Source organism: Mastomys coucha, unplaced genomic scaffold, assembly GCF_008632895.1.
Source record: "Mastomys coucha isolate ucsf_1 unplaced genomic scaffold, UCSF_Mcou_1 pScaffold8, whole genome shotgun sequence".
In the NCBI taxonomy this organism is placed as follows: Eukaryota; Metazoa; Chordata; class Mammalia; order Rodentia; family Muridae; genus Mastomys; species Mastomys coucha.
Genome location: NW_022196914.1, coordinates 36,201,135 through 36,208,695, shown reverse-complemented (window position 1 = coordinate 36,208,695; position 7,561 = coordinate 36,201,135).

The following is a 7,561-nucleotide window of genomic DNA, read 5'->3' as shown; positions in this document are numbered from 1 at the left end:
AGTACACTATAAAGCTTCATAAAACAAATCTCATCTTCATTACTTGTTGTCAAATAAAAACATAGTAGTGTAAAATATCTTATAAATGTGTAAATATAAATAAAAAATTTGAAAAAGACAATAAAAAATAAGGATTATGAAAAATGCCTTTTAATACACAGTGGTAGTTTCTTACTCCATTTTATTTCAGTCTGGAACACATGACAAGAAGTCTTCCTGTGTCTCTGGTAAACTATTCAATGTGGGTCTTTTTCTTTCCCTTTAAAAGAAATTGACTCAGGCTGGCGAGATGGCTCATCGGGTAAGAGCACCGACTGCTCTTCTGAAGGTCTTGAGTTCAAATCCCAGAAACCACATGGTGGCTCACAACCATCCGTATGTGAGACCTGATGCCCTCTTCTGGTGTGTCGGAAGACAGCTACAGTGTACTTATTTATAATAATAAATAAATCTTTGGGCCTGAGCGAGTGGGGCCAACCAGAGCAAGCAGAGGTCCTAAAAGTCAATTCCCAACAATCAGATGAAGGCTCACAACCATTTGTACAGCTACAGTGTGTACTCATATGCATAAAATAAATAAGAAGTCTTAAAAAAAAAGAAATTGACTCAAAGTTGAAAATATTGGCTTACAGAAATAAATTATTGAGAATGATGATGATGACAGGTCATGCTTAAGTTTTATATTCTATTTGCCTGTTTTCCTTCCATCTTTATCTCTTTGTCACCCTCTCTATTTTTCTCTTATTTGTTTCTTTGTTTGAGAGAAGGTTTTACTATGTTGCCTTGGCTATATTAGACCTATACATAGATCAAGCTGACCTTTAATTCACAGAGGTTTAGCTCCTGAGTGCTGGGATTAAAATTGCCAATAGTAACCCATTACATCTTACAATATACTGATTGTAAAATCATTTACTTTAAAAGCATTGGGTACCTACCACAAAGACAGCTAAGGAAAAGCAAGGGCATTTCAAATAATCACACGTGATATCCTTGCTCTAACCTAGACCTCTCTGGTTTTAGAAGCTCTCCCCATTGGAAATCTCTCTTCTCCTTTTGTATTGATTGTATTGATTTAAACTGCTACTTTGGGGATCGCATAGGGTTGTCAATGTTCTCCCATCCAAACTTGCTTCTACATACTGTTTTTCAGGATGGTAAAGAGCAGGTCCCATATGCCCTTCTTTTGCCTGGATCCATCTTTTTCAGCTTTCCTCACCTTGTCCACAGCCAGCCAGCTCAGTTGTCCTCCTGATAATAGTGCTTTCTCCCACTGGGCCACACATGAACCATATTGCTTACCCACTCCCTGCAGGTTTCCCCATTGCTACTCTTGCCAGAGAGGACCTCTCCCTGTAATCCAAATCCTGCATTTTCTACAAAACACAGCACAGGCTAACCTATCATGAGGCCTCAGCATCATTCTGTTCCACAGGTTTATTTTCTTTTTCTGATATCTTCAGGGCTTTAAAGCATTTCCATTCCCATTCAGTAACAGAGAAAAGTTTAAGAACCAATGTTAAAAAAAAATCACATCTTATTATACAACCATGTAGAAAAAACATGATATGCATTAGCATTTGGGGTAAATTATCTTGGTTTATGTTTTTTTCCATCATTTCTACAACAAACATGTAGTATAAAAATGTCATAGAAGAAAAATATCTAAAATCCTTGATTTCAAGGACTTCCAGAATTTGAGCCTTTCTATAATTTAACATTGAATAGTTACTTAAAGTTTTATAGTCATTAATTGTTCTCTTCTCATTAATTCAGCCTAATTTCCACTTGCAAAAAAACCTGCAATATTCTTCTTAAACCTCCACACCTTGTTTTTCCTTTCCTTACTATTCATCTTTCTGTTCTCCACTTTTTTATATGTTATTTAACTTAGATTAACTTATTCTTGGCAATATTTGCATATAGTCAAATGAAAGATTTATATGTATAAAATACACTTCCTTCAAACAGTTGAAAGTTCTCAATAGCAAACAAAACACTGCTTCTCAGGTTAAAACATAACTTTAAGAAAAGACAATGGTTTGTTTGTGAAGCTGAAGTGTAGACTAACATTGCAAACACATAGGTTCCTTTGCCAACATTACATTCTCTATAATTCAGATTCATAAAGGAGCATGCTTAAAAGAAAATATGAAAAGTAGAGAAAGTGAAAAGAAATTTTTTTAAAAGGGAAATCTCAACAAGATAACAACAAAGAAACAAAGAAGATCTTAGAGAAAAAGAGAGGGAAAGAAGGAAATGGATTGTAACAGGGCAGAAGTTAAAGAGGCTAGAAGCTTCAAAGGAAAATTAAATATTAGACCAAACTATCCCTAGCAAAGGACTGAAAGCACTGAGGGGTGAGTGCTGGGTTGATGTGTGTGTTTGGTTGATGATGTTTGGTTGATATGCGTGTTTGCTTGATGTTTAGTTAATGACGCTTAGTGGATACTTGGTTGATAGGTTCATATACATGCTTCTGGTTCCCTGTATATTTAAGAAACCTGTTGGTAGTACCTGAAACCTTTTTCTTTCTACCTCACATAGTCAAAATAAAATATTCTTTGAGTTCCCAAATATTGGATCAAAGCACAAAATTAAGACCAGAGGGAATACAAGGAAAAGAAAATAATTTTTAATGTTAATTGTGCTTCATCTACAGCTTCTATAGTTTTGTATATTTAATGAATCCTTGCAACAATGATTTAAGGTTTCATTGGCACCCTCATGTTACAGCGAAGGTGGTGGCTGTTTCAGAAGATAATTGTCCATCCTACAGGTGGAGGTGGCAGGCCAGGCTCCAGAGAAAGGTCACAGGTTCTGGACCCTAGGTGTTGCCCTCCTCCAGAATCAGCATCTTCATCTTTTCCTTTAACTACCTTTTTTTTTCCCAGAAATGCATCCCCCCCACACACACTCTGAGTGACAAGAGCCTATTTCTTATTTAGTCTACACATAGCCATACCGATAGCCCGTGCTCACCCCTGTACCCAGGGAAAAGCACTAAATGGCTGGCTTTGGAAAAGAATGCCACGATGATGAGTACCTGTCTGCTTACCTTCAATTACAAGCTTGGATCTGGCCCTCCTGGCAGGCAGAATATGGAGATTAGTTAGACTGAAGTCTATTCACCCTCCCTGAGATGTCTGCCCCTACCTTGGAGATAGAAGATAAGCTGTGATACTGAGTAGTATCTCTCTGGAGCCTGGGAGAATATAGCCCAGGCACTTGCTCTTTGATCTGTGAACTAATGGCTGAGAGAAGGGCAGAAGCAGGGGAAGCCTGTTGAGTCTTTTGAGAGATGCTCTTCTAGCACTCAGCTAGACCAATTCAGATCCTTGTCTGGTCTCAGCTGTTGTCCAGTCACAGTTTCCCAAACCTGTGGCACTACAAGAAAGGATCCCGTGCAGTGTGTTCTCCTTGGCAAATGTGCAACAGTCAGTTCTTGGAATCCAGTCCTTGTGGCCACCATTTCTGTCACCATATTTTCTTGTTTTAGGGATCCTTCACTCGCTGTACCTTATATTTTGCATTGCACTATGTTAAGATAGACAAGATGACCATGCATGCAAAGAGTGCATGTCAAGGAACAGTCTTAAACAATGGCTAATATCTCATTCCTTATTTGGGTTTGGCTGAATGCTGGGTGTCAGGATTCTCTATGAACATTTAAGGAAGCTTCAAAGTGGAGTCACCTAATCATTGGGTCTCTGTTTGTGGGTGTGCCTGATTGCATCAGTAGCCAAATTTATAATTAAGTACTGTAAGTTACTCAGTTCTGCTTTATCTCTCCTCCAGGGTTTTAATTGTGCACTATTTAGTGCTTAGGATAAAATTAAATTATATCAATTATCTTTTCTTAAAGATAGTCCCTGTGACCCAGTCATTGTCTATTCTCCTCTAAAGTGTGTTATTCTTACACTATGAATATTCTAACTATAGGCTGCAGGTTGGAAATCACTTGTAATTTTCAAATAAATAAAAATCAAACATTGTACCCAATGTTGGGAAAGATTTAGTGTTGGTCTACCTTGCACGACCTGAGTGCTGTGTTTTCTTAGAACCCTAAGACAGTGGTTAACTGGCTCCTGCCCCAGGTGGCCATGAAAAGAATTCTGTACAGAAAAAGGATATAGTCTTTAGATGAAGGTAAAAACATTAGGTTTTATTCACACTCCTGGGAGTTAGATATGAGATACTAGGCTACTTAGTGAACCTCTCTGAGATTCAGTATATTTTTCTATTAATTGAGTCTGTTAATTAGAGCTATTGCTTTTAACCCATATCACAGAAAAATTCTAGATTAATGGATAGATTGGCCGTGTCTTTTTGTCCCTTCTCTCTCATGAGAAATGAATTTAAATTTAAAAAAAAAAAGAAAAGTTATAATTGACACATATAAAGGGAGTAGGGTATGGGATAATTGCAGACATAAGAAGATATCAGTACATTCTTACATATGGAAGGTAGGAGGGGAGCAATGGAAATGATCTCTGACAGAGTGGAGAAAGCTGAACTCTGGCAGGACAAAGCCAGGAGCAATGCCCATCTGAGGACGCTATAGGCTGAAAGAGAGAAGCTTTACAGCTCATAGTCAATATCTGAGATACCTTTACTCCACATAGCGCAGTAAGTACACCTCAATGTTTAGAAGGGTAAGCGTTCACAACAAAGCAGACAGTTCAGGAGGATAAGAAATTAGAGATTCTATTCAAAGCATATAGTGTTTGCCAAGAAGTTCTAAAAATAGACAATAACAAAAACAACAACAAAACCAAGGAGGCACAATCCTTCAGTGAGTGTGTGCACAATTGGCAGGCACATCACTGGAATTTTGACACAAAACACTCTAAAGACACAAAGAGTCTCCTCCACAGTGCTGTAGAACACTGGGAGCCCTCCTCTCACCACAAGTTTCCTCAGGAAACCCTGACTGCTGTTGAGGAGTCCAGGCTACAAGAGGTCTTTGTGTGATTCATATAGTTGACATGAAGAGAACTAAGTTAACAGTAGTTTCTCTCCAGTGTCCTATTTGTATCATTTTTCATTTATTCATTAAAAATTATGTATAGATAAAAGATTTTGTATATATTATCTATACATATTATCAACCATGTTTGATTTTGTGAGAAAAGGATATATCAACATATTAATCAACAAATACTTAAGTGTCAAACAAGAAAATAGAATTTCAAATTTCAAGCACAACTTCAAATATTTAATTCTCTATTCCCTTGGGGGAGAAAAATGCTTTCTTAACTCTCTATATTCATCTTTAAATCTATAGTGTAAACTTGAAAAACAATAAATATTGTTTTGAATGGTATCTTTCTTTGCCTCCATTTACCCTCAAACACGAGGATTCATGTATGTGCATGCACACACACAGATCAATCACCTGGGTGTGTATCACTGGCATTCTGTCTATACATATGTATATACAACACACAAGACTTTATGAAATAGGCTGTAGGCTTTTGGAATCTACATTGGATCTAATTAACAAATGCAATGTGCTTAACTAAATACCCCAGGGTTTTGCTGCCACCATGGATGCTTTGTTTTCTTTGTAATTAGAGGACCATAATGTCACAATGAGAAGGTGAAAGTATCGCAGGAAAGTCTGGTTCCTTCCAGTATCTGGAAGCAGGAAGACATGGATTAGTCGTTCCAAGTCAGATTCTGCAATCTTGGAGAATCTGACTTGGAGGCTATACTGAAGGCTCCCAACTTGTCTCTTGTTGGCACCTAGCAACCACCAGGACAATAAACACTAAGATGGGATGATGACTCAAGCAGCCCTCTTCAGATGATGGCCAAAGATACTGACTCTTTTTTTTTTTTCTTTTTCGGTTTTTGGTTTTTCGAGACAGGGTTTCTTTGAGTAGCCCTGGCTGTCCTGGAACTCACTCTGTAGACCAGGCTGGCCTCCAACTCAGAAATCTGCCTGCCTCTGCCTCCCAAGTGCTGGGATTAAAGGCGTGCACCACCACTGCCCGGCAGATACTGACTCTTAAGAGTGGAGCTCTTTCCAGAGTTCCATACCTCAGGGAATGTAAAGTTTCACACCTCAGAAAACTTACCAAAGCAGGCAAACACATAGACAGAAGGTTCATGTGGTTTCCTAATAATCTGAGGTTACTAGATCCCTCTCCCTGATGCCAGACTTGTAAGTATTTGTAACTTTGTTTTGTGTTACAACCATTGGTGAAAGCTAGAAGTAGAATTTTTATGTACCTTTTGTGTTCTATAAGTTTTAGCAATTCACAGCTGCAAAGTTGTTACTGTAACCCTAGATGGTAATATTAACCACATGGCTGCTCTGTGAATCAAATTATTCTTCCTTGACCCTCACCTGCCAAGTCAAATGCAAATATCATTGCAGAAAGGGGGTAGAAATCTAATTAGCTGGGCAATATTTTCATTCCCAATACTACATGATGAAGCAGTCTGACATCAGGCTTCTGTGATGTGTATTCCCTCCTCCATTTTTATTTACCAAACTTTATTGTACTGTGAAGCAGCAAGTAGTGTAAAAGATGGAACGAGCCATTCAGATACCCTCTAGCAGTAACAGAGACATTGCTCTCGTTCCCAGGAATGCTTCCAGGAGACAGACCTTATCTGTTAGCCTATTTTGGGAGTTGCTATCTCCTCATCAATAATAGTAGTTAGTGATTGGTTGTTCCAAGTATGTTCAAGGGTCAGCTCCTGTTCTCTAGACTCGGTTCCAGACAACTCTAAATGACCATCCCATTATAACATCTTACAATGTTATCTGAGACATCTAATGGACCAAGCTCAACCTCTCCCTTTGCCTCTCTATCTCACCTTCCTCCAGTGCCCATTCCAAGAGGACTGCTGAGAAGATTCAAACTGTCCTTTTTGGTTCACAGAAGCAAGAAGCAGGGAGTTTTGCCATAACAAGAGGAGTACGTGATAGCAGTTTATGGCATATGAACAGATTAGAGCAGTCTCTCTCCTTTGTTTTGTTTTTGATCTGGAGCAAAGCAGAGAATAACTCACAAGCAATAAACTCTTAAGGACTCAATTGTAGGTACTGTATGAATCAAGTTTTTGCTTGGCCACGGTGCCAATCCAAAACTGCTTTTTGTCATTATTCTTTCTTCTTCCTTTGCTCTTCTATGTAAATTATTTTCCCTCCACTTATTATATCTGTATCCATGATCAGAGTGGGTGACTTGAGAAGCACCAGAAGGCTCCTATGGCCTCCCCATAATTCTCTAAGGAAGACACACTTTCCTCTCTCTTATGCATAGATTTTACCAGTGAAATCATGCTTGGGAAATTTAACACTGATAAGCTTGAAGCACATGCCTATTGCATGAAGTAACGAAGGAGAAACTGTGAGAGATGTGCCTATTTTGCAATTAGCCTGCCTATTCGTGAAGATTCTTTTTTTTTTTTTGTCTTCTTTTCTTTCAGGAAACAGTAACTGTAGAGCAAAGCAAACTTGGCTAAAAGAAAGTAAAAAGAGGCCGGGCGGTGGTGGCGCATGCCTTTAATCCCAGCACTTGGGAGGCAGAGGCAGGCGGATTTC